At 45.8% G+C, this 8,405-nt stretch overlaps 1 long non-coding RNA gene across 1 annotated transcript; it reads right to left on the reverse strand.

Annotated features, from left to right (window-relative positions):
• Positions 1–850: 850 nt before the first annotated feature.
• LOC111969941 (uncharacterized) lies at positions 851–6,996 on the reverse strand. The gene is made up of 7 exons (XR_011480558.1): positions 5,900–6,996; positions 4,754–5,599; positions 4,460–4,644; positions 4,247–4,360; positions 4,038–4,144; positions 2,472–3,886; positions 851–2,403 (listed from the first exon to the last, which is right to left on the reverse strand). It is a non-coding gene; the product is annotated as an uncharacterized lncRNA (long non-coding RNA).
• Between the last annotated feature and the right edge of the window lie 1,409 nt (positions 6,997–8,405).

Genomic DNA, 8,405 nt, shown 5'->3' on the forward strand with positions numbered 1-8,405 from the left:
AATGCATTAGATTTATCTGTTGATTTATCATTGTTTGCTTTTGTCAGTCAGCTGTTTAGAGCACTCATTGCTTTGTTTTTCAGGTACTGGTGTTCTCCCTGCCATCCATGGCCAGAAGTAGTACACCATTTATTTGGCTTCATTATTTCTATCAATTTTAGTTTTTTTCCTGGGTCGGCTGACGATGGTCAACGATATCATTAGACAACCAACCTACATCACTACTTGTTTTTGTAAGAAGTGTTGACATGATGAATGCACTGAGGTGTCTGCTTAAACTACGAGCACACAGCTCGGACACCCGTGCATACCCCACAAGACATGCCACCAAAGGTCTCTTCACAATCCCCAAGTCAAGAACAGACTATGGGAGGCACACAGTACTATATAGAGCCATGGCTACATGGAACTCTATTCCACGTCAGGTAACTGACGTAGAATCAAATTTGAAAAAAGCCCAGATACAAATACCCCTTATGGAACAGCGGGGACTGTGAAGAGACACACACAGGCACACACACACAGGCACAGACACACATACACATGATAAGACACGCACTCTACACACACATACACATGGATTTTGTATTGTAGATATGTGGAAGTAGAGTAGTGGCCTAAGGGAACAGACTTAATGTGTTGCGAAAAGTGTTATGAAATGTAATGTAACATTTTAAATTGAATATAACTGCCTTATTGTTGCTGGACCCCAGGAAGAGTGGCTGCTGCCTAATGCGTATCCTTAATAAATACAAATAGAGCTGGACACCGATGCGCATCCGATCCATCCAACAAGTGGCTATATGTTAATGACAGTAGGCATATAAGGAGACTCTTTTGGTTAGAAGAGGTTTTAATGTTCGGTTAGAAGCACTTGATTGTGCAATGGCATAGGTCTACATTGTTTTGGATTTATGCCCATGACAACTGTTTTCAAGGCAAACCACAACTAAATGTTACATAGGCATAGTTACACTTCCAGTGAATTTTCCTAGATCTCCAAGATCCATGATCTGTACAGTTAAATGTTCTAATTCAATTATTAAATACTTCATCATGAAAAACAACACCGTCATAAATGTCATTAACATAAGGAAGGAATGGTAGTGTTTTATGTCACACAATCTGTGACGACTCCAAGGATCATGGACAAGTCATGAACTAGGGTGTAAAACACATTTTGATTTAACTCATGTATTATATTGAATGTAGGCTACCTGTTCATGTGTGTAAAATTGCGTCGGCTGAGAGAGTAGGCTACCAGCAGTGGAGGTTAAGCGCAAGTAAACACCATTTACCCACATTTATCAGAAAAATACATTGAAAGGAGCATGACTTTTTTTTTTTTTACTGTGCCCGTCAGAGTTTACCCACCAATTGTTTTACCACTACATCACTGGCTACCAGTAGGCCTATTAGAAGTTCATGGTAATACACATTTTAGCCTAGTCTAGTATGTTGTCCATGTGTGTTAAGGTGACCATCCCATATTTCCCAGGACACTTTCAGAACTATTTCAGGTGCCCCAACTTTTCAGGCTACAAATTAAGTCAATTATTCAGCAAGACGCATCAGGTAATGTAGGCCTAATCAATGGCAATGGCTGAATGTCATGAGGCACACTGTTTGGTGTTTTGTAACAGATGTCTATTTCCATTCATCAAATGGCACAAGTATAGGCTACGTGCAGTTTGGATGCTGGAATTATTTTGGAGTGGACAAACATGCACAGGTAGTCTACTTTTTGAAGTGATTTGTTTAACAATCAGATTGTAATGGAGGCGCAGGGAGTCAGGAACCAGGTGGAGTTGGTGAATTCAATAGGAACGAACATGGAGTGAATACAAAAACAGGAGTAGCATCTAAACATAAAAACAGGAAACAATACTACGTAATGGATGATACAACAGAGTGCTAGATAAAGGGGAAGTAATCACCGTGTGATGAAGTCCATGTTTGCCTCATGACAGGGCGCAGGTGTGCGTAATGATGGTTGCCAGGTGTGCATAATGATGGGTTGCCAGGACCAGTGGTTAGTGGACCGGTGACGTCGAGCACCGGAGCGGGAGAAGACGTGATAGTACCCCCTCCCCCCGGCGTGTGGCTCCAGCCACAGGACGACGCCGGCCAGGGGAACCGCCCTGAGGGCGAGGAGCGTGCCGGTCCGGTCGGCGAAGGTGGAAATCCCAGATGATGCTGGGATCTAGAATGTCGTCCACCGGAACCCAACACCGCTCCTCTGGACCATACCCCTCCCAGTCCACCAGGTACTGGAGCCGACACCCACAACGTCGGGAGTCCAGGAGGGATCTGACAGCATAGGCGGAGCTTCCCTAGATGTCCAGGGGAGGTGGAGGGGTGTCATGAGGTTCGGCATCAGCCAGGGGACCAGAAACTACCAGCCTGCGGAGGGAAATGTGAAAAGAGGGTGAGATCCAGTAGTTAGTGGGAAGCTGTAATTGGTATGTTACCTCATTGACCCGCCGGAGGACTTTGAATGGACCCACAAACTGGGGGCTCAGCTTCCGGCAGGGCAGGCGGAGTGGGAGGTTCCTGGTGGAGAGCCAGACCCGATCACCAGGATGGAACACAGGAGTCTCACTGCGTTGGCGATCCGCTTGCTCCTTTTGGCGGCAGACGGCACGTTGGTGCCTCACATCGGCAGCGTTCCAAACTTCCTCTGCCAGAACCACTCGTCCACCGCAGGGGCTTCGGTCTGGATCGGGGTCCACAAGGCCAGGGCAGGGCCTGCTTGTACCCCAGGACACACTGGAAGGGAGACAGCCCGGTGGGGGAGTGACGAAGCGAGTTCTGGGCGTACTCCGCCCAGGGAAGAAACCGGGCCAGTCATGCCAAAAAGTGTCCCTCTCTGCGTCACAATGGGATTTGATGAACTATTTGCGTTCATTGATATAGCAACGGTGTGATGACATAATGATTAGAATTTTGGAGTTCATTACAACATAAATTACGTTCTTTTCATCATAGCTATGCAAACAGGGGTGATTTCCGCAACAATTTCGCTGTTTAAGCAAGTTTTGTTTAGCTAATACAATGAAAACATTACTATGAACTCCTTTTGGGTACCTTGTTAACATTACAACATGAAATCCATGTTTTAAATGTTACTACGTTTCGGAAACGTGTAATCTGCTTGACTCATTAAAGTTATTTACCTTCACAGATCACAAAGTCGGCTAATTTCTAATCCATTCATATGCAAATCCGTTTGATTCATACACTGGCTTGTCTGGCTGTCATGTTTTTATTTTAACCTGCCCTTCCCTTATCTACACTGATATAATATAATTTCAGTAGTCCACTGTTATGATTCATCTCGCATAGCTCATTAGTACACCCTTGTGGTTGAATATATATGTTGTAGGTCCTAGGATACAACAATGAATAATGTGGAACAAATAAACACCATCAAAGGATACCTTACAACTTACAATAATGAACACCTTGTGAAACAGCTGTGAAAACCAACATGGCAATATTTAAGATTTGAATATATAAACTTTGATAGTTGTTTTGTACACTCACATGGCAATCATAGACTAAAATAGTGAATTCTGGTTTCTGGAATATAGAGGAGGTGGTTGCTGTGTGGGTGGGAAGTTGTCACTTGTTCTCAACAGGCAGCCAGTCTCGGAAGGGGGGCTCTGCTGCTCTCGTTGTTCTGAGTGTTTGAAGTGCTCGTGTTTTTAGTTCATCTGTGTATCTCACATATTATGTGCCCAGTATGATAGAGCAAAAAAAAATGATTAGCAGATAATGACAATAACAGTAGTTGTAGATGATGTAATGAAAAGTTGGAGGGTGGTTGTTAATGGAGGCCATCAGGTGGATCCACGTCTGGGTGTTGGGCAGAACCCCCTAGGTCCTGGAGAACAGGAGCAGAGTTAAAGGGAACAGGGGAAGAGACAGAGACATAAACACACAGGTTACACTTTACTGTGAGTAAATTTGATGGATTAGTGCAGTGTTATAAATGGGAGATATGTACTTTAACAATTTTGAAATGTGTAGCCTACCTCAAGCTGGTCCCCCTCTGACTCAGAGCACAGAGAATCAGACTGATCCGAACTCATTGGTTCTGGTGGATGAGATACGTCCTGGAGGGCTCGGACAGTCGATGGTCCTAAAGTCATTTGGAGAGGTAAATTGAATAGGTACATTTTTATAAGCTCAGCATAACTACCATTTTCGTGCTTTTTAAAATGTCAACCAAAGCTTAACACACTTTGTCTATTGGGCTTCACTGAAGTGTAGGGCGTCAGGGCTTTGAGTAGTCGACCATCCAACTGCTCCAACTGGAGAAGATTGTTTGGCTTCCTCCGAGGTAAACCTAGGAAGACTAAGAGAGAAATATCAGTGTTAGGGAAACTGAAACTAGCTTCAGGTTATTTTGTGTGCCAATGCAAATAGTTAATGTCTGAGATGTTTTTATATTCACCTTAACAGATGGTGATCTCAGCTAGGAGCGAAAGAGCAGCGAGGATTCCCAGGTCTCGCCTTCCTTTCGTCCTTCTTCCAAACCAGGTAATTTTCCAGGATGTCGAAGCACTTGTTCCCTTTCTTGATTCTGCTCCGTTAGCTCTCCTTCTGTTTCTCCTTCGCCGTGTCGATGGTCAGTCTCACCTTGATTGATAACAGGAATAAATGCATTTATATTTCATATTACAAATACATCTCTTACATATCTCTTGGAGGGCCATGGAATAAATTAACATCGGACAGTCATTTTTACTTTGTCAAAAACCTCCACATTCATCTCAGTCCGTGCCTGAAGGTGGTCCTTGAAGGCGTTCTGATCTGGTTCGACAACTTCCACCACATCAGGTGGGGTTTCAGGGATCTGAAAGTACGTTATTCAAAAATAGCAATAGACAAACAACAAGTCAATCACAAATGACAAAGACTACAGTATATGCAATAATTGTACAATTGCATTGTTTCCCTCAGTCAACAGCTGTCGCTTCCATCTGTACTCGGTGGAGGCCTGGATGCTGCTGTTGTGTGCAAAGAGAATTACCTTCAGGTTGTTCTCCCACCCTTTCTGGTACCAATCAAGGGACTTGCCCAAAGCAGTGTTGAGGGTCTGGTTGGTCAATTCACCAAACGCGGAGGAGAGGGTAGGAGAGCGATATCTACTGACAATGTAAGATATTGATATATGTCTAATTATGTGCCATGGAAAACAAAGACAAATTGTTAAAAAAAACTTTAAAAAAAAACTATTGGTGACAGAATATAACTTATAACATGCTTGATGGGCTTCACCTCCAGCGCCAGTCTTCGCCCTCTCAAACTTCCCTCTCAAAAATTGTGTGTTCTCTGACAGAACATTCATTGAAATCATAATAATTTCAGATATAATAGACTGTGATAAACAAAAGGTTATTTTATTTGCCCAGCTATCCACCTCCTTGACAATTCCCCGTCAGAAGAAGTGTAGGTTGATTTTGGCAATCATGCGCTTCACTCCGAAATGGCCATCATGTATCTCGGTCAGCACAGCCTCCTTCTCCTCCTTAGTAAAAATCACCCTCCTGTGTGGCTGGCCATCCTTCCTCCATTAGGTAGATATGATTGCCTAACAAGTTGGAGGAGAAGAGTTGTTGAAATACTCAAGTCTAAGTATGTAGGCCGTCATTGTAAATAAGAATTTGTTCTTAACTGACTTGCCTAGTTAAATAAATACAAATAAAATACATTTGCACTGCTCTCTTTCTCTCTCTCCATCTTTATCTGTCTGTCTACCACTCTCTTCCCACCTCTTCCACTTTCACCCCCCCAACCTCTGTGTCTGTTTAGCGAAGACACCTAGTTAAGGGCATTTGGAATTACCATAATTGCTTACACATATCCATTTGATTAATCAGGTTTAACTTACAGCTAGATACCTCCATATGGCAGGCATATAACTATATCAGCAGTGCTGGGCAGCCTGGCGCTCGGGAGAGCGGGAGCAGGTGTGACGGTACCACCCCCCTCTAGGGGCGTCACCCGGCGTCCCACCAGGGCGAGCCTGACGGGCCGGCCGAGGCATGGGCGCTGGACAAGCCGGCTGGGGCGTAGAAGCCCGACGAACCGGCAGAGGCGTGGAAGCCTGGCGAACCAGCTGAGACATGGGAGCCTGACGATCCGGTTGAGGTGTGAAAGCCTGATGATCCCGCTGGGAAGTGGGAGCCTGGTGAATCTGCTGAGGCGTGGGAGCCTGATGATCTGGCTGAGGCGTAAAACCCTGACGATCCAGCAGAGGCCTACCGTGGAATGGGAGCCTGCTGAGCCAACCGTGGAAGCCCGACGAGCCAGCTGAGGCACCCCGTGGTTCCATTGGCGGCGGCCCCGGACCCGAAGTCACCACCAAGACCAAAAAAACAGCACTCTGATGCTTCAAATGGTGGCTTCAGCATTCTGTAAGAACCAACGAAGGAGATGAGAAACAGGTACAGGAAGTGAACATTTAATTTTGCACAGACATGGAACAGGAACAGCGTCAGAACCGGGTAACACAATGACATTCAACAATTAATGCTGAAGCGGGGAACAGAGCTGGGGATCAGACAGATATAGGGGAGTTAATAACACAGGTGATTGAGTCCAGGTGAGTCTAATGAGTCGCAGATGCGCATGACGAGGGAAACAGGTGTGCGTAATGATGGTGGCAGGATGGCGTAGTGCTGGGCAGCCTTGTGTCCTCGAGCGCCAGGGAGGGAGAGCGGGAGCAGTGGAAGCTGCTGAGGGGAGAACGGCTCATAATAATGGCTGGAATGGAGTCAATTTAATGTTATCAACCACATGGAAACCACGTGTTTGATACCATTCCATTTACTCCATTCCAGACATTATTATGAGCCATCCTCCCCTCAGCAGCTTCCACTGAACTATATGTATAGCTAGAAACATGTAGATGACCAACTAGCTAGATGGAAATGGTTGTTGAAAAATGGTTGCACATAGCTAAATCCGTCCAGTTATCTAATAGAAGTTAACTGCTTAGCGTTTCCCTGAAATGTGAATTTCTCTGAATGTTGCGCCTCTTGTCGAGATCAGTGGTGCCTTCATAATACTTAGCCTGGTTGGAAAGATAAAAGAACATCTCCTCGAGGGATGCCATTGAAGTGCAAGCTACATACAAACAGAAAGCTACAATAACTGTAGCTATCTAGCTGACTAGGCAGGCTGAGGTAAATAAGGACACTAGCTAGCAACGTCAATGCAAAAGCAGCTTAAATAATTTGTTCCTATTTAACAATATTTCATTATATGAAGACAAATATATGGTAAAGAAAGAGTGTTCTCTTAACAGTATTTTCGATCCTCTGAAGCAGCAGGTAGTCAGCAGTTTGTCACCGTCAAAAACACCATCCTTGGAAAACAATTCTGAGGTGAAAATTTTGTGAGGACTGAGCGAGCGCTGATGAGCTGAAATAGAACTAGAACTGCCCACGTCCTCCTTCCTTCGCGACAGCTACGAGGTAAAATAGAGCCAAGCAACCAGCATAGCAAAGGTTCATTACGTAATCCGATCAGAATTTTTAAAGTTCTAGAAACAGCCCGAGCAACAGAAGCTATAACTCATCGAATCCCATTGTGATGCGGGGGTGGGGCGCACTTTTTAGCAGGGGAAACACTATTTGGCATGACAGGCCCACTTCCCTGCCGGTCCTGACAGTGACTTCACAGGAACCTCCCCAGGTCCTGGTGGGTCCTCTCCACCTGCCTGTTGGACTGAGGCCGGTACCCGGATGTGAAGTCTTTCCATCCTCGCAACCTGAATTGAGGACCACGGTCGGAAATGATGTCCTCCAGAAGGCCATAGTGCCGGAAGACCTGCTGGAACAATGGCTCAGCAACCTGGAGAGCGGTAGGGAGACCAGAAAGAGGTATTAAATGGCAGGATTTGGAGAATCTGTCCACAACAGCCATAACAGCAATGAAACCATCAGACATGGGAGGATCAGTGACAAAATCTATAGACAGATGGAACCAAGGCTGCTGAGGCACAGGGAAGGAGTTTCCCTGCTGGGGCGTGCCAGGGAGACATTGACTACTTACGGAGCAGGAGTTGACATAGCGGGCAATGTCCTGCACCAAGGTGAGCCACCAGTACTTAACAGAGATCGATTGAGTGGTGCGGGTGATATCGGGGTGTCCAGCGGCAAGGGATGTGTGCGCCCAGGTCAATAGCCAATCCCTTACCTCCGTGGGAATGTAGGTGCGCTCCAGAGGAGAGGTAGCAGTCGAGGGTTCCCTCTCCAGAGCCTGGCCTATGTCCATGGCCCAAAGCATGGGGGCAACGATTCGGGAGGGCGGTATGATGGGCGCACTCAGGACCGGAACCTCTCCCGAATCGTGGAGATGGGACAGGGCATCGGCTTTGATGTTCTTTAAAC

Source organism: Salvelinus sp. IW2-2015, linkage group LG11, assembly GCF_002910315.2.
Source record: "Salvelinus sp. IW2-2015 linkage group LG11, ASM291031v2, whole genome shotgun sequence".
NCBI lineage: Eukaryota > Metazoa > Chordata > Actinopteri > Salmoniformes > Salmonidae > Salvelinus > Salvelinus sp. IW2-2015.